We start from the raw sequence: 24,138 nt of genomic DNA on the forward strand, positions 1-24,138 counted from the left end.
AAACATATATGGGGCTGGGAAATAACTGATGAAATTTGCAGAATGATGGCAACTAATCCAAAAGTTGTTTTTACTACACTTCATATTGTGGTGAATACATCATCAATCGAGTAATTCTGAAACATGATCTAATTCCGAGGCCAATTTAATTAATCCCCAGTTCAGGTGAGGCTCAGGAGAAAGGCAGGCAAGCAGCATTATGTCTGGCTTTGTCTGGTGTTGCAGTTAGGCCAGTTCATAGGCACAGACTGAGATGGAACCATTGCAAATTCAATCTTCTTTCATCAACTAGATTGACTCATTCTACAGGTTCCAACTAATCCAGTCAGGACCGGAAACCTTCACATATATCAGTATCTCCAACAATGAAAGGCTGCTCACTCTGTCAGGCTGTCAAGGCAACATCTGTAATGTTTGTCCTAGGTTAAATTTGACTTGGGCAGTAATGTAAAGAGGGTGGAATTGTTTTTCATACCCAGTATTCCACTTCATTCAACCAAGATAACCAGAATAGACAATTGAGTTTCAGGCTGGGGATCAATGGGCAAAGCATTGTGCTGACAATCCTCATTTAATCGTGACAAGTGAGCTCTATGCCATGGAGTCACATAACACAAAAAACAAGCTTTTTGGCCCACCATATCCATGCTAACTATCAACTACCCATGCATACTAATCTCTAGCTAATCTTCTTACTGACCCCGATCTCCAGAGTTGAAAGACTTTTGCTGCTGTTCGGCCCAATCTGACCTCAAGCCATTTTTCTTTCAGAATCAAACGAGCAGCATTGCAGTAATGGGGATCGATGTCCTAGGCTTTAGCCCCAGTAACAAATTCACACCATTAACTTTGCACCTTGTGATCAGAGCAACTCTAAATTCAGAATAAATAGAGTCAGCTGCTGGCACAGAAAGCAGGAAACAATATCATGTCAACATTCCACATAAGAGTTTTCAGCTTCTCATTTGAAGCTTTGAAGATTTATTGCATTGTGATAATGAGCTTATCACTGCTCTTAATCATTCTGTTGTAATTGGAAACTCATTTTACAAGCTTTACCTATCTCTTTTTAGTCCTGATTTCCATTACCCTCTGCTTGAGTACACTTCCCTAATGTTAATCCGAATGGACAAGTGAAACTTTATCTTCACAATACAACATTTGTTTGTTGTTAAACTATCAATACCTTCAATGACAATTTAGCAGCCATGTAATCAAATCAAGTGGACAAGGCCAAAAAATTGCACGTAATGTTACATAATGACAGCCCCTTTGTCAAATTTGTGGATAGCCTTGGTTTACTAAGAAATGTTTCACATGAATGTGTGTGTACATGCATAAAGAATAATGGACACCTGGTGGTAATTACTGTGGCAGTAATCTGATCAAGGAGTTCAAATGATGTCATATACCGTGAAAGGGAAGTTCAAAAGTTTTATAACTAACACCTGGATCTTATGGTGCGAAGAGACAAGATGAGGGGGCAGGGAAATATGATCCACCCCTCTGCCTGTTTTTAGGTGTAGCAATTTGGGAGGAGAGGGGGTGGATTCAATAATTATGTCAGAGAAGAGAAAGGATGACTAGGATGCAAGGATCTGTTGTGGACCCCTGCTCTTTGTGATTTTTATATATGACCTGGATGAAGAGGTGGAAGGATGGATCAGTAAGTTTGTGGATGACACAAAGGTTGGAGGAGTTGTAGATGGAGTTGAATGTTGTTGAGGTTTATAAAATGATAGAGACAGGATGCAGAGTTGGACAGAAAAGTGGTAGATGGAGTTCATTCCGGATAAGTGTGAGGAGATGCATTTGGGAAGGACAAACCAGAAGGCTGAATACAGTGTTAATGACTGGTTACTTAAGAGTGTAGATGAACACTCAAATCCATGCATCTCTCAAGGTTGCTACACAGGTTGATAGGATAGTTAAGAAGCCTATGGGGTCCTGGGCTGCATTAATAGTGGAATAAGTTCAGGAGTAAAGGTCATATTGCAGCTCTACAAATCTCTGAAAAGACCATACTTAGAGTATTGTGTTCAGTTCCGGTCAATTCATTATAGGAAGGATGTGGAAGCTATGGAGAGGTTGCAGAGGAGATTTACCAGGATGTTGCCTGGTCTGGAAAACAAATCTTATGAGGCAAGGTTAGTAGAAGTGGGACTTTTCTCTTTGGAATTTAGAAGGATGAGTAGACTTAATAGAAGTCTACAAGATGATGAGAGGTAAAGATAGGTAGACAGCCAGTTCCCATTTCCCAGGGCAGGAATAGCAATCACCAGAGGACATATGAACAAAGTGAAGGGAAAGAAGTTTAAGGGAGACATCAGGGGTAAGTTTTTTACGCAGAGCTTGGAATGCCTTGCCAGGGATGGTGGTGGAGGCTAAAACATTAAGGGCATTTAAGACACTCAGGCACATGAAAGAAAGAAAAATAGAGGATAATGTGGTAGGGTGAGTTTAGTACTTGTTATTTAAAGAATATATGGTTCAGTACAACATCGAGGGCTGAAGGGCCTGTGTTGTTCTATGTTCCATAAGTTAGACTTCCCCATGCTCATTGGCTCATCCTTCTTTCAATTATAAAAGAGAATCCACCATTTTAGGTTGTAATTTGGTCCTGGATTCCCCCACCTCTGGACCATAATCAATGAGGATTGGGAAGAACATCACCTCCACAGTATCCATCAGTACAGGAGCACCACAGGGCCACATTCATAGCCCCCTGCTCGACTCTCAATACACCTATGGCTCATGACTGTGTGGCTTAGTATGACAATAACCCCATATACAAATTTGCTGACAATACCACAATCATGAGTTTTATAAAAAGAGGTGATGAGACAGCATACAGAAGGGAAACTGAAGACCTGGCTGAATGGTGCACTGTAGTATCTCTATCTGGAACCTGGTGGGAATATGGATTGTGTGGATAATGTGGCCTCTCTGTCTGGAATCTGGTAGGAAAATAGATTGCAGAGAGTCATGAGATCTCTCCAGCTGGAGCTAGTCGGAAGTCACCTCACCTGTCAGTCAAAGCGTTAGATCTGACCTCAGGTGAGGCTGACGCATGATTAGTCCTTGCAGGACATGTGGACAGGTTGTTACAAGATCAAACCAGCAACCACAAAGAAGGCATATTACACAGGGGTAAAGATGAACAATTACTTTATTAACAAAAATTCACCTTCAAACTTTAATTCAAAATCCCCCCTTTTATAACAATGCCCACTAGTTACTATGCAAATTTCTATAACAGTGTAAAACTAATAAATTCCCCAGCCTAAATATAACATATGTAATTAAAGTCTAAGTTATATTTCCAACCAGCCCACAGGAAGACTTAGACACAAAACAAACACAAAACACACAAGACTCACAAAACTTTGATCTCAACCGAAGCAAAGATCATAAACAAAATTCAGTTTGTTTGGTAAACTGAAGCCAAAAGATATCTGAGAGAGAGAGAGAGAGAGAGAGAGAGAGAGAGAGAGAGCACAAAATTCAAAGTTTTTTCTTGTATTGCTCTGTTGTGTTGTGAGGAACAATGGCTTGGTCCGGATCCTTCTGGCTGCCTTTGGAATGTTCATCCCTTTTAAAATGCCCAACATTCTATACTGCCTCCCAGACAATGACTCTGCTTGGGCCTCCTTCCACTTCATAGCCACATCCAGTGGTGGTTTGTCTTCCAAGTCCAGAAATTTCTAAATCATCTTCTGCACATGCCCAGTCCGTCTCCCACTCTCTCAGCAGTCCACCTTCACCTTGGTTCTCTAAGGCAAATTGTCATTTTCCAACATAAAACCACACAACACATAGGCCAATACACAACACAGAACTCTGTAAAAGGGTCTTGCATTGAAAAAGCTGAGCATGTGCAGTTTTTGCTCTCTCTCTCTTTGTTTGCTGCTGCTGCATGGAGACCATGACTGAACACCAGGCTGCAGGCCACGAGCAGCTCTGGAGAGCAGAATGCAATGGGCCCATTCCAGATCCCAAACATTGGGAAATGCTGGAGACCAGGTTAATTTGTTAGTTGTAATTAATGTGCTGTTTGTTAGTGAGCTATGCCTGCTAGAGATAGAGTAAGTTGATGGTACTATGTGTTTAATCCTTGCATTCCCATTCAGGAGTTGAGATATTTTAATTGTGATTTATTTGCACCCAATGTGTAGTTATTTGTGTATTATTCCGAGTTCGTCTGTGTGAATGTGTGCTATTTTGTGAGTTCCCCTGTGCATAAAGAAAGGCCACTTTTTGTTGATAACATGTGTCCAGCCTTTGAACCCAACAAATCTATTCTTGAGCACAGCAAGCACCAACAACTTTGCACTCAATATCACCAAAACCAAGGAGATGATTATTGACTTCAGGAAGGGAAAATCAAAGGTGAACGATCCAGTGATCAGAGGTGGAGAGGGTGAGCAAATTGAAGTTCTTGGAGTCACTATCTCAGAGGATCTTTCCTGGAACCAACACACCAATGGAATCCTGAAGAAAACACATCAGTGCCTCTACTTCCTTAGAGGTTTGCTGATGTTTGTTATTACATCACCAACCCTGCACATTTCTCCAGATGTGTGGTGGAAAGTGCGCTGACCAGCTGCATCACAGTCTGGTATGAGGATATCAATACCCCTGACTGTAAAGCCCAACAAAAGGTACTGGACACAGCCCAGGACATCACAGGCAAAACCCTCCGAACTGTTGAGAACATCTACAGGGAATGCTGGAGTCAGAGAGCAGCAGCAATCATCAAGGATCCACACCATTCAGTAAATGCTCTGTTCTTGCTGTTGCCACCTGGAAAAAGGTATAGGTGCCACAAGTCTTGCACCACCATGTTCAGGAACAGCTGCCACCCCTCCACCATCAGACTCCTCAATATCTTTCTTTTTCAATCTTTTTATTGGTTTTTCAGAAAATAATATAAAATAAGTAGATACATATGTTGTAAAGTTCAGGTAAAAGTAGATTAAAATTACAGATAGTAAACAAGATACATATCATCCATGTTGTCATTTAAAAAAGTAAAAGAAAAAAACCTATAACTAAGGTCATTTCTAACCCCAACCTATTATCTGAGTGATTACAATCAAAGCCAGCCATTAACTACTAATTTCAATACTAATACAATACAACTGTGATTATCTGAAATCAGATTCTCCAAAATCCTCATTTATCCCAAAATTTAAAAATTTTTTGAATAAATGAGGATATTTAAAACAAAGCATAAATTCTAATTTATCTGAATTTTTTTGGAGCCGAACTGGCCTTACAGGTTGAAAAAAATCACTCGACATGAAATTAGAATGACGATGATCGTAGTTTCACTTAACTCCCTCCCTTCTTTCCATTTCTTCTTTATCTTCTCCTATTGAATTTTCTCTCAAACTCTCCCTCTCAAACTGTGTGCCACTGTACCCCAGCCGCAAGCGGTCGGACAAATCCGTTGTCCCAGCATCATCAAGGAGAGCGGCCTCTGGGCAGCAGCAGAGACGTCGGGCTCCTGGTAGCAGCGGGGACATTCGTAGGGAGGTGTCGGTGATCAGCAGTGGCTAGCATATTTTTGGTGAGAATTAAATATTATTTTATTGCTTAGTCCTTCCCTTGTGGTTTCTTGTTGTATCACTGATACAAGTGATTTGATGTTGCTACAGGGCTGTTTTTCTTTAAAAATGGCCAGTTATCTGAAAAAAAAGTTTATCTGGCATCGGCCTGGTTCTGACCATTTAGGATAATCAGAGTTGTACTCTACAAAAAATGAAGAAAAAGAGAAAAAAGAAAAGATTTTTAATAAAGAGCAAAATAATTTATTTTAAAATATTGAAAAAAAATTGAACAAAGAACCCCAAAGAGAATTTTTTTAAACTCATTTTAGTAGTTGAGCAGCTAATTTTCTCTAGAGAGAGGGATTCCATCAAATCCAAAACTATTGTGTGTGTGTGTGTGTGTGTGTGTGTGTGTGTGTGTGTGTGTGTGTGTGTGTGTGTGTGTGTGTGTGTGTGTGTGTGTGTGGGAAGAACAATATCTTCCCACCACAGCAAAACGAGCCATCTAGCAATCAGGGAAGCAAAGACTCCTCAACATCAAACTCAATCAGAGACTCATTTAAGGACTTTTATTTTTGCACTTTATTGATTCATTTTCTATCTGTACTGCACAATTTGTTTAAATTTCTTTATTTGATTACATGTATATGTATCTTTCTGATTACTTTTCTGCATTACCGATAAGTGGTAATTCTGCCTCGCCCACAGGAAAAAGAATCTTAGGATTTTATGTGATGTCATTTATATACTCTGACAATAAATCTGGATTTTGAACTTTGAAGACACGGTGGGCAGGAAAATGATTCAAGGTGACTGATTATTAACCAGTGACACTTACACCCAAAGAGATGAAGTGTTTTCAGAGGCCTGCTGTTGAAGCACATCAGTTCCGGTCTGACAGGCAACATGGATCCATTCTATTTGCTTTCCACAGCAACAGGTCTATGGCTGATGCCATCTCAAAGGCCTTACACAAAACCCTGGAATATCTGGGCAGTAAAGGTACAAACATCAGGATGCTTTTTATTGACTATAGTTTGGCATTGAACACCAACATCCGGTCAAAACAATTCAGAAAACTCCAAAATCTTGTCCTCAGGACCCACTGTGTATTGGATCCTGGATTTCCTCACCTCCAGACCCCATTCAGTGTGGATTGGCAAGAACATTTCCTTCCCTATCTCCCTCAGCATCAGAGCACCACAGGGCTGCATACTTAACCCCCTGCTCTACTCGTTTTACACATGTGTGGCTCGGTATGACAACAACACCATCTACAAATTTTCTGACGATGCCACGGTAGTAGGATGCATAAACAAAGGGTGATGAGTCACCATATAGGATGGAGATTGAAAACTTGGCTGAATGGTGCTCTCTCACTCAATGTCACCAAAACCATTGTAGACTTAAGGAAGGGAAAACCAGAGGTGCATAATCCAGTGATCATTGGGGGATCAGAGGTGGAGCGGGTGAGCAAATTTAAATTCCTGGGAGTCACTATCTCAGAGGACCCTTTCTGAACCCAACACACAAATGTCATCCTGAATAAAACACATCAGCACCTTCACTTTCTTAGAGGTTTGGTGTGACATCAAAAACCTTGGCAAATTCTATAGATTTGTAGTAGAAAGCATCCTGACCATCTGCATAGTACCCTGGTATTGGGACACCATACATATGTGCAGAAAGCCCTGCAAAAGGTAGTGTATACTGGCCAGTACATTGCAGACAAAGCTGCCCCTGCTATTGAGATAATCTATATGGAACGCCTCCATCTGAGAACAGCAGTAATCATCAAGGATTCACACCACTCAGGACATGCACTATTCTGGCTGCTACCATCAGGAAAGAAGTACAGGTGCCACATGACTTCCACTGCCATGTTCAGGAACAGTTGCTACCACTCCACTATCATTCATACACAACAAACTCTTTTCACATTATTTATTACTGAATTTTTTTGGAAGTATTGCACAGTTAATTGGTTTACACTTCTTTCTTTTTTTACATTTCTCTCTTTGGTTCATGTATATTTTTCTTGAGTACAGTTTTCATTACTGATAAGTAGAAGTTCTACCTGTCATGTGTGTACTCTGACAGTAAATTTGAACATTAAACTTTAATAGACATGACTGAGGTGATTTTCAGTGGAAAATAAAAACAGGATTGAAATAATTTATTCTGCCACCTTATTTATTATTAATTCATAAACAAATCAAATGAACATACTGGTGGTTAGACTCAGAATCCAACAGTTGGGTTAAAGTTAATTGAGAATATGAAGTAAAAGCAGAAGGCCATGCCCCATTTCAATTTGTGTTACTATTCAAGACTGATTTTCTACATTGGACAGTTTTCCATTGATTTCATATCTCCCGGTGTCTCAAAATCTGTCGAATTCAGCTTCAAAGAGTCAACAACAATGTGATTGCGGTAAAGAGAATGCAGAGGAAATTTGCCAGAATGTTGCTGGTTTCTCTACTGTTTTGACAAGGTAATTTCCAACTTTGGTGGGCATACTGTTTGCTCTATATTATACACCCTTTTTAATGAAATAAAAATTAGGAGGCCTTAAGTGGGCTGTTGTTTCATGATCAGCTACACTATTATGAAAATCTAGTCATCTAAGTTCATTTGTGACTTTCATATAGCAGTTGCATAGTTATAGTACAAGAGTTACTATGTATGGAGACCAAGTTCTCAGGCCCCACATTAACTTCGATCCTCTGATCTGTATCAAATTACAGATAATTTCAATAATTTAGCTGATATAAATCTTTATTCCTTCTAAGCTCCCATTTAATGTAGAATAATTGCTGAAAGTTCGTACCATTTAGTGAATTTTATGAAAAGAACCAATTTTGTGACAAAGGCTAATTGTACATTTTTAAAAAAATGCTCCACATCATATATTATAGAAAGTGGTATAGCTGTTGGTGAGTGTTAATAATAGAAATAGCAGTGTTTTCTTTGAAACTTTATAAATGGAAATTGCTCTGTACACAATCTTGTATTTTATTTCATTGAATTTTGCAAAATGTACAGATTTTTATTTCTTTCTTGTTTCAAGATCTGGGTATCATTGATAATGCCAACATTTATTGCCCATCCCAAATTTCCGAGGTGTTGAGCAGCTACCTTCTTGATTGGCTTCATTGTCTATGTTGATGGGAATACTGTTTGGAAGAGGGTCCAGGATTTAGATCCAGTGATGATAAAGGAACACTGATTTCTTCAATGATGTGTGTGACTTAGAATTTTGATGTATTCTGAGGTGACTATAGCACCTATTCTAATTGGCAAAGAGGCTTAGATTTGCAAGGCGCTGCTCACAAATTTGTGAGTTCAGGCAAGTCGTTGCTCTCCATATGGTAAATAGGATCTTCTATAGCCATTCTGCACTGATTCTGCAGGATATGGACCTGTCAACTGACGTTTTGCTGATCAGTGTAATCCTTCCATTTTTCTCTTTGTTAGCTTCTGTTCACTGATCATTTGCTGACTTTAGATTTTTCCTTTTAAAGTTTTGGATTATATTTATTGGCAGTCGGAGCTGATGAGAAAAGTGATAATGTGAAAGCGTCAGTTTTCTAACATGTTGTACGTGATGAAACCCTGGAGGTATATAATAACCACATTTGCTGCTGAAGGAGACAAAATGAAATTGTAAAAAATAATGGAACATTTTGAGGCATACTGCATACCTAAACGTAACGTGACATTTGAGAGGCACAGATTTTTCACATGTTCAGAAAACGGAAGAAAATTTAAATCAGTATGTGACTGAATTGAGAAACAGAAGCAAAACATGTGAATTTGGTGGACTGACTAACTTGTTGACAAAAGATCGACTTGTTTGTGGTATTCCAGATAATAGTCTAAGGGAAAGACTGCTAAGAGAGCAAAATCTAGACCTGGAAAAAACCATAGCACTCTTCCCCATCATAGTTGGCTCATCCTTCTTTCAATTGAAAAAGAGAATCCACAATTTTAGGTTGTTATTGGATCCTGGATTCCCTCACCTCTAGACCATAATCAATGAGGATTGGGAAGAACATCTTCTTCACAATATCCATCAGTACAGGAGCTCCCCAGGTCCACATTCTTAGGCCCTGCTCGACTCTCTATACACCAACGGCAAAATTGCAGGCAAAAAAGTTGTTCATTGAAACTAGCTGCAATGTGGATGTAGGGAACAAGAATGGACATAAACCATTTAACACAAAGAGCGCCAAAATAGAAAGAGAGGCGTGGCCAGCAAACAAAAATGAAAGCGACAATCGAAAGCCATGGCATCGATGCGGTACACAACACCTACCAAAAAAGTGTCCAGCATATGGTAAAACATGAAATATGTGCAACAAAAGCAACCATTATGCCCGTTGCTGTAAGAACTAAGTGCAACAAAGCAAGGTTCATGCAGTAGACGAAAGGGAGATAGAAGAATTCTATGTAGGTGTTGTGACTGAAAACAAGAAAGAAAACAGAGACTGGATGTTGAAATTAAAAGTGAATGACATATACGTTTCAGTTAAATTGGATATTGGAGCACAAATTAATGTAATATCAGAGACTGATTTTAAGAAAATTAGACCCATACCAAAGATGTATAGAACAAAAGTGAAGGTGACAGGATATTCAGGTACTGATATACCAGTGCAAGGAGAATGCATGGTCAAAGTGAAACACAAGGACAAAGAGCAGATGCTAACATTCATCGTGATGCCAAAGGATGTACAAGGCCATACTAGGTTTAACAGCCTGTGAGAAACTGAACCTGGTACAAAGAGTCCTCATTGTGGAAAACAAAGAAGAGATATGAAAGAGTACAATGACCTATTTTAGGGTCTAGGCTGCCTTTCAGAAGAACACACGATCAGAGTGGATAAACGTGTTACCGATAATACATCTATGAAGAAAAGTTCCATTTGTGCTTCTAAAGCAACTAAAGGCAGAGTTGAACAGGTTGGAAAGCCTGAATGTGATTCAGAAGATAGATGAGCCAATGGAGTGAGTGAGTTCACTCGTCGTTGTTGACAAAAAGAATAGAATGCTTAGAATTTGCCTGGATCCAAGAGATCTCAACAGAACAATAAAGAGAGGACATTTTAAGATTCTGACGTGTGAAGAAATCATGTCACAGTTTGCAAATGCAAAGTTTTTCAGCAAGTTAGATGCATCATCAGGATTTTGGTGGTTGAAATTGGATGAAGCAAGTTCAAGACTGTGCACATTCAATAGTCCATTTTGCACATACATATTCCTAAGGTGACCATTTGGAATTGCTTCCGCTCCTGAAGTGTATCACAAAACTATCCATATAGTCTATGAGCACCTAGATGGAGTTGATATTTCAATGGATTAAATCATGTATGGGGAACCATGAGAATGGAGCATGATGAGAGACTAAGGAAAGTGATGGAAACAACAAGGAAAGTAAACCTAAAGCAAACTAGAGAGAAATGCCAGCTCGGGGTGACAGAACTAACATTTGTAGGAGATAGTATTGGCATCAGACTAGATCCTAGAAAAGTGTCTGCCATTGGGAACATGCCAAGGCCACAATGCAGAAAAGACATACATAGATATGGGTAAATTCATATCCAACCTCTCAGAAAACATGGCTCCATTGAGAGCACAAACAGAAAAGAACATTGAATGGGAGTGGGATAATGACCATGAAAAGTCATGGAGGGAACTAAAGAAATTGTTCACAGAGGAACCAGTTCTGAGGTTTTATGACCCAGTGAGACCCATCAAGATATCATCAGATTCACAACATAGTGGGCTCAGTGCAGTTCTTCTGCAAAAACATGATGACTGGCAACCCATTGTGTATGCATCATGCTCAATGACAGACGCGGTGATGCGATACGCTCAAATTGAAAAGAAGCTGCTCAGCATCACATACACCTGTGAAAGATTTCATCAGTTTGTGTCAAGACAAGCAATCAGTGTAGAGACTGAAATAAGACCTTGATTGCATTGTTCCAAAAGCCATCAAATGAATATTCACTTAGAATACAAAGGATGATGATTAGGCTACAATGCTATACACTGAATGTGGCGTACAGTCTGGGTAAGCTAATATAAACAGCAGACACATTGTCTAGAGCTGTTCACACAAGACCAAAATGGATGAAGAAGTGAACACCTTCGTGGATATGATCACAAGTGCACTGCCCACATCAGATGCAAAAATGGAGCTCATAAAGTCAGAGACAAACAAAGATGAAACACTGAGACAACTGAGAAAAATATCTTGGATGGATGGCTCAACATGAAGCAGGACTGCTCACCTGAAGTTTCAGAGTACTGGAACTGCAGGGCGGAACTGTCAGTGGTTGAAGACATCATCTACAAAAGAAGTAAAATCCTTATCCCAAAGAGTCTGAGAAAAGAGATACTAAGAAGGATCCATGGAGGATATCTCGGAATCAAAAAGTGTAAGAAAAGAGCACGAGAGGTGATGTACTGGCCAAGAATCAACAATTATATAACAAATGAAGTGTCAAACTGTACAATATGCCAAAAATATCAAGCAAGCAATCCCGCAGAACTACTAAAGCCACACCCAGCACCATAGAGACCTTACCAGAAGGTAGGCGCTGACCTATTCGAATGTCAAGGGAAGGATTATCTTGTAGTCACAGACTCTTACTCCCTGTATCCAGAGGTGTGTAAACTGAACATCACCACTGCAGATGCTGTAATAATAGGTATGAAAGCCATTTTCTTCAAACATTGTGTTGCAACAGAAAATGGACCCCAGTTTTGCAATTTAAAGTTCTGACATTTTGCCAAAGAGTGGAACTTTGTACACTCCACATCAAGTCCCCATTTTCCACAGTCCAATGGTCTAGTGGAAAAATCAGTACAGACAGTGAAAAGACTGATGTGCAAGACAAAAGACAGTTGAACAGACTTCTACCAGAGTATGCTAGTATACTGCACAACACCGCTCGAGTGTGGTATGTTACCAGCACAACTCCTTAGACTAAGATCAAACCTGTCCATTCAGAAGAATCTCCTGAAAACCAAAGAGGGGAGAAACTGAGGAAATTCAAAGAACAACAGAAAGAAAAGCAAAAGTATTACCTTGACAGAGGAACAAAAAAACCTACCAAAACTCTACACTGGTGACCAAGTAAGACTAAAAGACAAAACAAATTTATGGACTCAGAAGGAAATTGTCCTTAGTGAAGTCCACCCAAGATCATACACCATTCAGACAGATGAAGGTGCTGTTCTGCAAAGAAATCATCGAGATCTTTAAATGGGACCAACCACAGTGGATGGAAAGATGGATACTGTTGAACAACCTGAAAATACAGCTGTTGTGAAGCAATAACTCAGCTTAAAGGAGATCGTCAGCACTCGTGAATCCTCCTAAGAGACTCATTGAGCAAATTTAAAGACTCCTGTTATAGAATGAAGTAGTGCTATCTTATTTGCGCTTCAGGTTTTAGTGTATGTAAAAATGAACACCGAAAACAAGTTTAAAAAATGTTAACAATGTTGATAATAATGAAAATGTAAGTTCCTGGTGTTAAAGTTAAAATTGCAGCGTTATACAAAGAAAACATGTAGTTAAAAGTAAGTGACTTTCTTTTCAGAAAGGGAGATGTAATGATAGTGATCATGTTTGCAGTGGCACTAGCAAGGTCTTAGAAATCATAGTTCCTGTTTGATTATGCTTGGCTGCCAGCAGAGGGCTCACACAGATGTAGAGACGACAGTAGGGAGATCTGTAATGGAGGCTTGCAGCTTCATGGCAATCCTCATGATGGCTGTTTACAACAACTTTAAAGTCAAGAACCTTTTCCTTCCGTCATGTGTCATCTAAAAACTAACACATATGAATGCAAGATGAAACAATAAACATTTAGATAGAAAGGTCCCTGGGCTGGATGGAATATACGTTACCAGAGGGAGTGAAGAGATTGCTGCAGGATTGATGATGATATTTGTATCCTTCCTAGTCACAGGAATCCCTAACGTCGAAGTACTCGAGATGGCAGAGGTCGACAGCATCGAGTCCACGCTGCTGAAGATCCAGCTGCGCTCGGTGGGTCACGTCTCCAGAATGGAGGACCATCACCTTCCCAAGATCGTGTTCTATGGCGAGCTCTCCACTGGCCACCGTGACAGAGGTGCACCAAAGAAAAGGTACAAGGACTGCCTAAAGAAATCTCTTGGAGCCTGCCCCATTGACCCCTGCCAGTGGGCTGATCTCGCCTCAAACCGTGCATCTTGGCGCCTCACAGTTCGGCGGGCAGCAACCTCCTTTGAAGAAGACCGCAGAGACCACCTCACTGACAAAAGGCAAAGGAGGAAAAACCCAACACCCAACCCCAACCAACCATTTTTCACCTGCAGCCGCTGCAACCGTGTCTGCCTGTCCCGCGTCGGACTTGTCAGCCACCAACGAGCCTGCGGCCGACGTGGACTTTTACCCCTCCATAAATCTTCGTCCGCGAAGCCAAGCCAAAGAAATAAAAAAGAAAAGAAAAAAAGAAAGAAGTCACAGGAATGGTACTGGTGTACTGGAGAATGGCAAATCTAGTTCCCTTTCTCAAGGAAGGGAATTATAGACAAGTGTGTCTTACATCAGTGGTCAGCAACCTATTAGGGAGGATTATGAGAATTTGGAGGTGCAAGGTTTTCTGAGAGATAGTCAACATGGGACATTTCATGCCTTATGAGTTTAATTTAATCTTTTAGAGGTGACAACCTAAATTGATGAAACAAGGGAGAGGATGTGGTGTATCTGAATTTTACTTAGGTTCTTGACAAGGATTCTTGTGGTTGACTCACCAGAAAGTCTCGAGGCATGGAATCTATGGAATCTTGCCTGAATGGTTTTGGAATTAACTTGCCCACAGAAGACAGAGGGAGGGAGTAGATGTATTCTGCCAGAAGAATCGTGATGATTGATGATCTGCGGAGAACTGTTCTGGGATCTCTGCTCTTAGTAATGCTTACAAATGATTTTGACAAAGAAGGACAGGGATGGGTCAGCACATTTGCAGAAGGTTGGAGGTGTTGTGGGTCATATAAGCTTGTGGTAGGTTACAACAGGATTAGACAGGATGCATAATTAGGAGGAAAAATGGTAGATGAAACTTTTTCGGGATAAGTGTGATGTGACGTGATCTCTAAGGTGAGACATGATCCCACTGTCGGGCACATCTTCTTTCCTCCCTTCTCTACCTTTTATAGGGACAGCACCCTCTGTGACTCTCTCGTCTACACATCCCTTCCCATTAATTGCCCTCTTGGAAACTTCCTCTGTGGCAGCAGGAAGTGCCACATGTGCCCACACCTCCCCCCTCATGAACATTCAGCGCCCCAAACATTCCTTCAAAGTGAAGCAACACTTCACTTGTGTATCCACGGGAGTCAGCTATTGCATCTAATGCTCCCATTGAAGTCTTCTCTACATTGGAGAGACTGAACGGAGACTGGGAGATTGGTTCTCTAAGTGCCTTTGCTCTCTTCACATCAGTGATAGGGATCTTCCAGTGGACAACGATTTCTATTCTGCGCCCCTCTCCTAGGCTAACATGTCTATCCATGGCCTCATGTACTGTCAAACTAGGACCGACCATAAATTGGAGGAGCAACACCTTCTTTTTTATCTAATGAATGGGATTAACGCCATCATCTCTGGTTTCTACTAGCCTATACTTTGTTCTCCCTCTCTTCCCCATCTTCATTCCTCCAGCTCTCCAACCCCTTCCCTCTCCATTCACAGAATCTTCCTTTCTCCCCTTGTTTGCTGGTGTGCTCTTCCTTCATTATCCACTTAGTACTTCCTGTCTGTGGGACCATGTTCCTCTAACTGCCCCCCCCAACCCCTACCCCACTATTTTGTTTGGGAGACTGTCTACATTTTACTCATACCTTGATGAATGGCACAAGCCCAAAATGTTGGTTATATATAGAACCATAAACATTACAGCACAGAAACAGACACCCCCGGCTCTTCTATTCTGCCTAGTCCTTCTGACCTACACCCAGTCCTTAGCCCTCCATACCATCCCATCCATGTACCTTCTTCTTAAATGTTAAAATTAAGCCTGTATTCACTGTTTCAGCTGGCAGCTCATTCCATATTTCCACCACTCTCTGTGAAGTTTCTCCTCATGTTCCCTTGAACATTTCCCCTTTCCCCTTAACCCTTGACCTCTGATTTGTATCTCACCTACTCTCAGTGGAATGAAAAAGCCTAGCTGTATTTACTCTGCCTATCCCCCTCATAATTTTAAATACCTCTATCAAATCTCCCCTCATTCTTCTATGCTTCAGGGAATAAAGTTTAAATTTTCTCTTTATCTCATTTCCTGAACTCCTGGCAACATCCTAGTAAATCTTTCCTGCACACTTTCTCATTTTGATATGTTTTCTGCAGTTAGATGACCAAAACTGCACCCAATACTCCAAATTTGGCCTCATTAATGTCTTTTACACATTACCATAATGTCCCAACTCCTGTACTCAATAATTTGATTTATGAAGGCCAATATGCCAAAAGCTCTCTTTACTATGCTACCTACCTTTGATGCCACTTTCATGGAATTATGTATCTGTATTTCCAGATCCTCCTGTTGTATCGCACTCCTCAGTGCCCTACCATTTACCATGTAGGGTTTCTTGGTTTGTCCTTTCAAAATGAAGCACCTCACACTTGTCTGCATTAAATTCCTTTGGCCATTTCTCAACCCATTTTTCCTGAGGTCCTGATCCCTTTGAAACCTTTGGAAGCCTTCCTCCCTGTCGACAACACCTCCAATCTTTGTGTCATCTGCAAACTTGCTGATCCAGTTTACCACTTTACATTCCAGATCATTGCTATAGATGACAATCAACAATGATCTCAGCACTGATCCCTAAGGCACACCACTAATCACAACCCTCCAGTCAGAGAAACAATCAACCACCATCACTCTATGGCTTCTCCCGTCCAGCCAATGTTGAATCCAATTTATTACCTCACCATGAATACCATCTGAACCTTCCTGACTAACCTCTCATGTAGGACTTGTCAAAGACCTTACTAAAGCCCATTTAGACAACATCCAGAGCCTTTCCTGGTAACCTCCTCAAAAAACTCTAAGTTGGATTAAGCACTACTTACCACACACAAAGGCATGTTGACGATCCCTAATCAATCCCCGGCTATCCAAATAGTTGTATATCAATCTCTTAGAACATTTCCCAATAATTTACCAACTACTGACTCAGGCTCACTGGCCTATAATTTACAGGGTTACTTTGGAGTCTTTTATTTTGATCATCACAACCACATGAGCGACTAAGCAATGCTCCACACCTGTGGCTAAGGACAGTTTAATATTTATGCCAGCCCTTGCAATTTCTACACTAGCCTCTCTCAATGTCCAAGAAAATAGGAACATAGGAACATAGGAAGTAAGAACAGGAATAGGCCAAAAATGGCCCATCGAGCCTACTCCACCATTCAGTATGATCATGGTTGATCTAATTTATGACCTAACTCCACCTACCTGGCTTCTCCCCATATCCCCTAATTCCTCTTGTCAGGGTCTGGGAATTTATCTACCATTTTTAATTTTTTTAAAATTTAAATTTAGCTCAACAGCATGGTAACAGGCCTTTTCGGCTCACGAGCCTGTGCTACCCAATTACATCCAATTAACCTACAACCCCGGTACATTTTGAACAGTGGGAATAAACCACAGGCCCCGGGGGAAACCCACGCAAACACAGAGAGAATGTACAAATTCCTTACAGATAATGCGGGATATGATTTCCAGACCAAACTACTGGCACTATAACAGTGTTACACTGACCGCTGCACTAAACATACTGCCTCTTATTTGCTTTACGGCAGCAAGCACCTCCTCTTCTTTAATCTGAAAAGGATCCATGAGCTCAGTGCTGGTTTTCCTAATTTTTCTTGACACTGTGCTGGTTTCTGACTGAATACTGATGGGAAAAAAAAATTAAGATGTCCCTAATGTGTTTTGACTCTATACAAAGCCGACTATTCTGATCTTCAATGGGACCAATTTTGTTCTTTATTATCCTTTTGCTCTTTAGAAACCCTTAGAATTTTCCTTCACATTGTCTGCCAAAGCAACCTCATATCTTCTTTTAGCCTTCCTGATTTCTTTTTCTGAGTTCTTTTCTTGCTTGTTTTATACTGCTCAAGCACCTCATTTATGCTGTGTTCCTTATACCTTATATACACCTCTTTCTTCTTCCGAACCAAATCCCCTATAACTCTCAAAAACCAAGGTTCCCTCTCCCTGTTAACTTAAATTTTAATCCTGACAGGAACATTTCGAGAAAATGGCACAATTTTGAAAGATTTTTGGATTTCAATTTTTTCTTATTAGGCTAATTATGTCTAATCATATTTCCAACATTCTTTGTAAGATTCAGCTTTTAATAAGTGGCATAGATTGGGTATTAAATGCTTTAAAAACAACAATTTTGCATCCTTCGAACAATTGGTTGTAAAATTTAAATCATCTAAAGTTCATTTTATTTTAGATACTTACTAATTAGGCATTTTGTTCAATCCCTGATTTCTAATTTTCCTGGAATTCCCGAGGGGAATATTCTTGATATATTTTTTTTGAACTACAACATCCTCATAAAGGCTTAATATCTTTGCTTTACGACAAAGTGGCTAATTTAAGACAAGTCTTATTAATTAAAATCAAGAATGCCTGGGAGCGAGATTTTAACATTTTAATATCCAGAGGTGTGAAATGCTTTTCTTAAATGGTTTTCAAACTGCCCCCCAAACTCACATTCCACCTTAAGCAATCCCTATGTCATAAGTGCTCTGTAAGGGATTGCTTAAAGTGGTATATGAGAGGAAAGAAAAAGGTTTGAAAATCACTGTTTTAATCATATCTAATTGACTTGTTATGTGCACTGTTTCATAACTCCAAAGGAAATGGACTATTGACAATTTTTCTCAAGCAAAATATTTCAGCAACAATTGGGTCTAGAGTAGTGGTTCTCAACCTTCCCTTCCCACTTACATAACACTTTAACCAATCCCTTACCAATCACAGAGCATATATGGCATAAGGATTGCTTCAGGTGGTATATGAGATAAGGGGGGCAGTTTGAAAACTATTGCACTACATCCTTTTGTTCATAGCATCATATGTGGCAATGTAAGTGGTTCATAGAGCATATATGTTTAAAGTTAAACTATCTCACTTTTATCCAGACATAAATCCTCAATGTGACAAATGTAAAACAGGTAATGCCTCTTTAATTCACATGTTCTGGACCTGCCTTAGCTTAGAGAGAAAAAAAAAATTGGAATGTATTTTTTCAAACTCTGTTGGTTATTTTTAAATTAAAATTGGAACCTAACCTTTTAATAACTCTTTGTGGAATACTTTGTGATGATGATGTTTTTTCTAATTTTAATTCAATATCGCATTTTATCCTTTTCTTCATTAACTAACTTTGATTTTAATCCTGACAGGAACATACAACCTCTGTGCTCTCAATATTTCACCTGAAGGTCTTCGCACATCTTTGCCCCATAAAAAACTTACACCAATCCATGCATTCTAGATCCTTTCTCATTTTCTAAACAATGGGTTTTCTCTAATTTAGAATCTCAACCCAAGGCGCAGATCTATCCTTCTCCATTATTAACTTGAAACTAATGGCATTATGATCACTGGTCCCAAAAAAGTTCCCCTACACATACTTCTGTCACCTGTCCTGTTTTGTTCCCTAAAAGGAGATCCAGCATTGCACTCACTCGTGGTGGTACTCAATATATTGGCTTAGAACATTTTCCTGAACACATTTGACGAACTCCAAACCTTTCTGCACTTTATGGAATGCGAGTCCCTGTCAATATGTGGAAAGTTAATATCTCCTACTATCAACCTTATGTTTCCTGCATATGTTTCCTATCTCTCTATAGATTTTCTCCTCCAATTCTCATTGACTATTGATACAAGCCCATTAGTGTGGTTATATCTTTCTTGTTCCTCAGCTCCACTAAGATAGCCTCAGTAGACAATCCCTCTGGTCTGTCCTGCTTGAGCACAATTGTGATATTTTCTCTGATGAGCAATGCCACCTCTCCCCCTTCTTAGCGCCCCCCCCCCCACTTCACCCTCTCCCCCCCACTGCCGTTCTATCAATTCTGAAGCAATGGAAGCCTGAAACACTGATCTGCCCCTCCTGCAAACAAGTATCTTTATCTAACAGTTTTCAGAAAAAAAACAGAACTTTTTTATGCTGATTGCAAATGAGAGTGAAAATATATTTTTCAACTTTGAAATGTAATAATTATTACTAGCTTAATCAGATTCTGTTAATTATGGCAACTCTTCTAACTACTTACTACTGCTGATCTGATTGTAAATTTAATGCTGCATTCCTGCATTCCCACAGTAACCTTTCACCCTTTTGCTTTGCAGGGATCTATCTATTCTTGCCAGAAAAATATTCCGCAAATCTGCTTCAACTGCCTTTGAAGAGAGTGAGTGTTAAAGGATTACAAGCTTCAAAGAGGGAAAAAAAATAGAGTAAAAATGCCCTCTAAAATAATGATACATGAACATAGTGAATAGTTACAGGCCTAATTAGCACCCCATTCACTACTGATTACCAACGCGAGAAACACCCACTTATTCCACCTTCCTGCCAAACCTCTATCCATGCTACTATATTATCCCCAACTCGATGCATCCTTATCTCCATAGAACACTACAGCACAGAAAACAAGCCATTCGGCCCTTGTAGTCTATGCCAAAAACATCATACTGCTAGTGTGGTTTACTGCCTGCACACAATCCATAACCTTCCAGACCTCTCTTATCCATGTATCTATCCAATTTATTTTTAAACCTTAAGAGTGAGCCTGCATTTACCAAGTCAGATACGTATAATTAAGTCAAAGTTAAGTCTTTTACATGGCGCATTATAAGCACAAGTTGTGCTTAACATTTGGCTTGGTTAAGTCATAAAGTACTACTTTCTTGAATGGAGAACAATGACAGCCTATACCTCCATACACAGCTTTCCAAAAGAAAATGTACAAAATAGATTTTTTTTTCAAGGGTAAGGATACTACAATCAAAAGAGTCAGGTACAATTTTCATTTAATAAATATAAAAAGTTAAAAAAAATTGATTTTGTCTTTACACTTTTCAATGCCCAAGGATGGAATAATTTTTCTGACTGTAGACGTTAAACTAACTGGCCCATTGTCACCTTGCAAATGTTAGAATGGAATTATGAGTTTTTCTCTTTTATCTATAATATATTGGGTCTTATCATCATTATCAATTAAGAGGTAATCTGAAAGTTTTACTTACTGCAGCCTCACAGCTATGCAAGATTCAAACATTGTTATAAATTAAGTTTGCGTAATGCCTCATGAAAAAGAAAAAAAAGAGATAACTAATAAAAATACAAAAGGATAGATATATAAATCTACATATTTTCAGTCAGTCCATAAAGACTCATGTTTCCTTTGTGCAGACAGATCTTTTGGAGTTCTGGAATAGTTGGTGACTAATGATTGTCCAGGGAGGTTTATAGCCTGGTAGCCATTAGAAGAATCTCTTCATGAATCTCGAGGTGCTGGACTTCATGCTTCTGTACATTCTGCCTGAATATAGTAGCCTGCAGAAGTTGAGACAATGGTGAAGGGGATCCTTTACGATGTTGGCTGCATTCTTGAGGCAGGAGCTCGCAGAGATGTATTCAATAGATTGGCAGTCAGTGTCCATGAGGGACTTGGCTGTGTTTGCCTCTTTCTGCAACCTTCATCATTCTTGACCACTCAAGTTCTCAAACCAGGCCTTAATGCAACCAGTACACCAAATCTTCTAAGACTTCTTAGAAAGTAGAGGTATAGGTGAGCCTTCTTCACAGTTGCCACAATATACTGGTTCCAGGAGAACTCCTTTGATATTTGGCTACCAGGAATTTGCAGGTGGCAAACCTCTCCACTGCTGATCTACCAATAGAAGCAGAAGTGTTCCTCCTCCACTTCCCCTTCTTAAAGTCCACCAGAAGCTCTGACATTGAGAGCAAGATTGTTTTACAGAAGAAAATGTTCAAATGTTCAAAATGTATGGGGGTGTAATTTAATTGGGTGTAAATTAGGTGGCTCGGACTCATGGGCTAAAATGGCTAAAATGTAATTTAAAAAAATTAATAAGTGATTTCCAATTGTTCCACTTCTAGGTCCAGAAAATGTGGGAAACAATGTTTCCTGCATCTTTTAAACATCTGGGCCTAAGGTACATGGCAATTGAGTCACCTCGACAAAATTTAGAGCATATGCTTGGCCTAGGAGCCAATGGTGGGATTGAGACTGGATGCCTTTATGTCAGAATTTAGCGTCAAAGCATGGTTTGGAATAATTACCCTGGTTTTTGACATCATGTTGTTTTGTATGATTTCTGGGTGCATTGAACTGTTTAAGGATGGATACAATAAAAAATAATTAATAATCATAATTCTCTTTAAACAAATTCTGCGCTCTTTAATTTAGCCTCAGATCATACATCATTTCATACATTACATGTGTAAATTATTTATATTTGACAAAACCTGCTTTTTGAAAATCTTTTTAGTGCCCATTAATGCCCGAAGAAATAAATTCGGCTATTTCCTTTGCAAATGAAATTTATAATTTCTGTAACTGTGAGGATCCTTCATTACCAAGATTTCTTAATGATATTTCAGATAATTGATACTGAATTGAATTTTCTCTATGGGCAGATAAAGCATTTTAAAATTGTAAATTGATAAGAAGTGGGGTGCCTATCACCTAGGAGATATGCACTTCAAGCTGTGCAAAACATCATATTTATTCTGCAATCAATTCTGCTTCTTGTGTCACTGCTTAGTTACTTATAGGGTCTTCGTCAGCCTCTTTATTTGTCGAATATCTAACTTTAATTATAATCAGTAGTTGATAAGTGGGTCCATTAAATATTTGCTACTGAGATGGCAAAATGCAAGGCAGCCAGTTTGAGTTGAATTTATATCATCAAACTGTCTCTCAACCTGACAGCATAGAAATAGTTTATTTGACCCATCTTTTGTTCTAGAGTCGACTATTATTTTCTCAACATGGAAACAGGGTTTTAGAAATGTTGTCAAATGCTCACAGTTATTTAAAGAGATAATGCAACCTCTTTTCCACTTCTACTGGGATTCCTGGATGAAATTGTGCATCGTAATTTAAGAGAATGAAGAAAAATTCATCTTGAGGCAATAAAGGGAATTTTTTTTGATATGATGGGCCAGTACAAAATTCTGTTCCATGTTGTTGGACTTCTGACAACTGCTTCATTGTGCTATTTAATATATGCATATTAATAATGAAGTTTCCATATTTGTGAATTGTGGAACGAGCTGAAAACAAACTGAAATAAACAATGAAACAGACTAATAAATTGGTGACTGGAAATTAGATGTTCAAAAGAAGCCACATTTTTCTCTTAGAGGTCAGAAAATTTCTGATTTATTTATGGATCGCTTTTCAAATAGGAACCAGGAGAGTAATCAATGTCTGCTCTTTAAATGTGAAGACCAGAAAGAAAAAAAACATTAAACTAAAAATGAAATTTTCCAGTGGATGTTCTTTAACATACTCACCGCATGAGTTCATAGATTAATAGCCCAAAACAATTGTGCACCTCCCAAATTCACCATTAAACTATCAAAGCTTGACAGAATAATTTAACCTCTGTAACAGTTCAGATCAATAATCTATCCCAGGTCCACACTGCTGATTATCCTGCCTTGTGTAAAGAGAACCTTTACACAAAGCCACTTTTATGAACTGATCACTTATTTCAGTTTCAGATGAAGTTAATCTCTTTAATTGAGGTTCAGGGTGCTTATTTAATTTATTTTGGAATATGACAAAATGTGAAAAATGTATGTGGGAATTAGCTGAGAAAACATGGCTTATTTGGTTGTAATTTCAATTCGACCCTCTTACTTGTCCCAGATAACCTTTCTTTCTCTCACTCCCTGAACAAGAACCTACTGTCCTCAGTTTAGAAGTACTGAAGGACTCAATTTCTATTGTTATTGGAAAACTACATTAAAAGGCATATATGTCCAAACTTGGGAATCAACAGAAGGTAAGAGAGTACAATATCAAATGGTAAAGCCATGTTGTGTTTCCAGAAAGAACAGTAAGCCTGAGGAGTGAAGCAAGGGAGGACTTTTAGCAAGGGAGGACCAAGTCACTTATATGGAAAAATAAAATAAGATATGGGCATTATTGAGTGAGAAGAATAAAACAGATTGCTCTAGGTTTGTTATCAAGTTAACAGGATTTTTATTGTAGGAATTCTATTGGAGAACAAGAAGTTGAGAGAAAATTTAAACAAATAGTTTTGTCTTTGTAGGAAAAGAAGTAGAAAAAATCTGGAGAATAGTGGGAAGTAATATGTTTAGAATGAAAGGGAAGCAGAAAGAAATGATCACTCATGATGTACGGTACTGCAAACATCAATGGGAGACTGTAATGGTTTTCACAAAATTTTGAAATGTGGATTTGTAGATAATAGATGCTTTT

At 39.2% G+C, this 24,138-nt stretch overlaps 1 long non-coding RNA gene across 1 annotated transcript in view; it reads left to right on the forward strand.

The window, feature by feature from the left end:
- The first annotated feature begins 5,466 nt into the window (after positions 1-5,466).
- The window catches only part of LOC138753436 (uncharacterized), a 32,673-nt gene continuing 14,001 nt past the window's right edge, over positions 5,467-24,138 (forward strand). The window contains exons 1-2 of the long non-coding RNA XR_011351173.1: positions 5,467-5,572; positions 20,006-20,067. This is a non-coding gene — a long non-coding RNA (uncharacterized lncRNA). The remainder of the gene's footprint in view (positions 5,573-20,005; positions 20,068-24,138) is intronic.

This window comes from Narcine bancroftii, chromosome 1 (assembly GCF_036971445.1).
Source record: "Narcine bancroftii isolate sNarBan1 chromosome 1, sNarBan1.hap1, whole genome shotgun sequence".
In the NCBI taxonomy this organism is placed as follows: Eukaryota; Metazoa; Chordata; class Chondrichthyes; order Torpediniformes; family Narcinidae; genus Narcine; species Narcine bancroftii.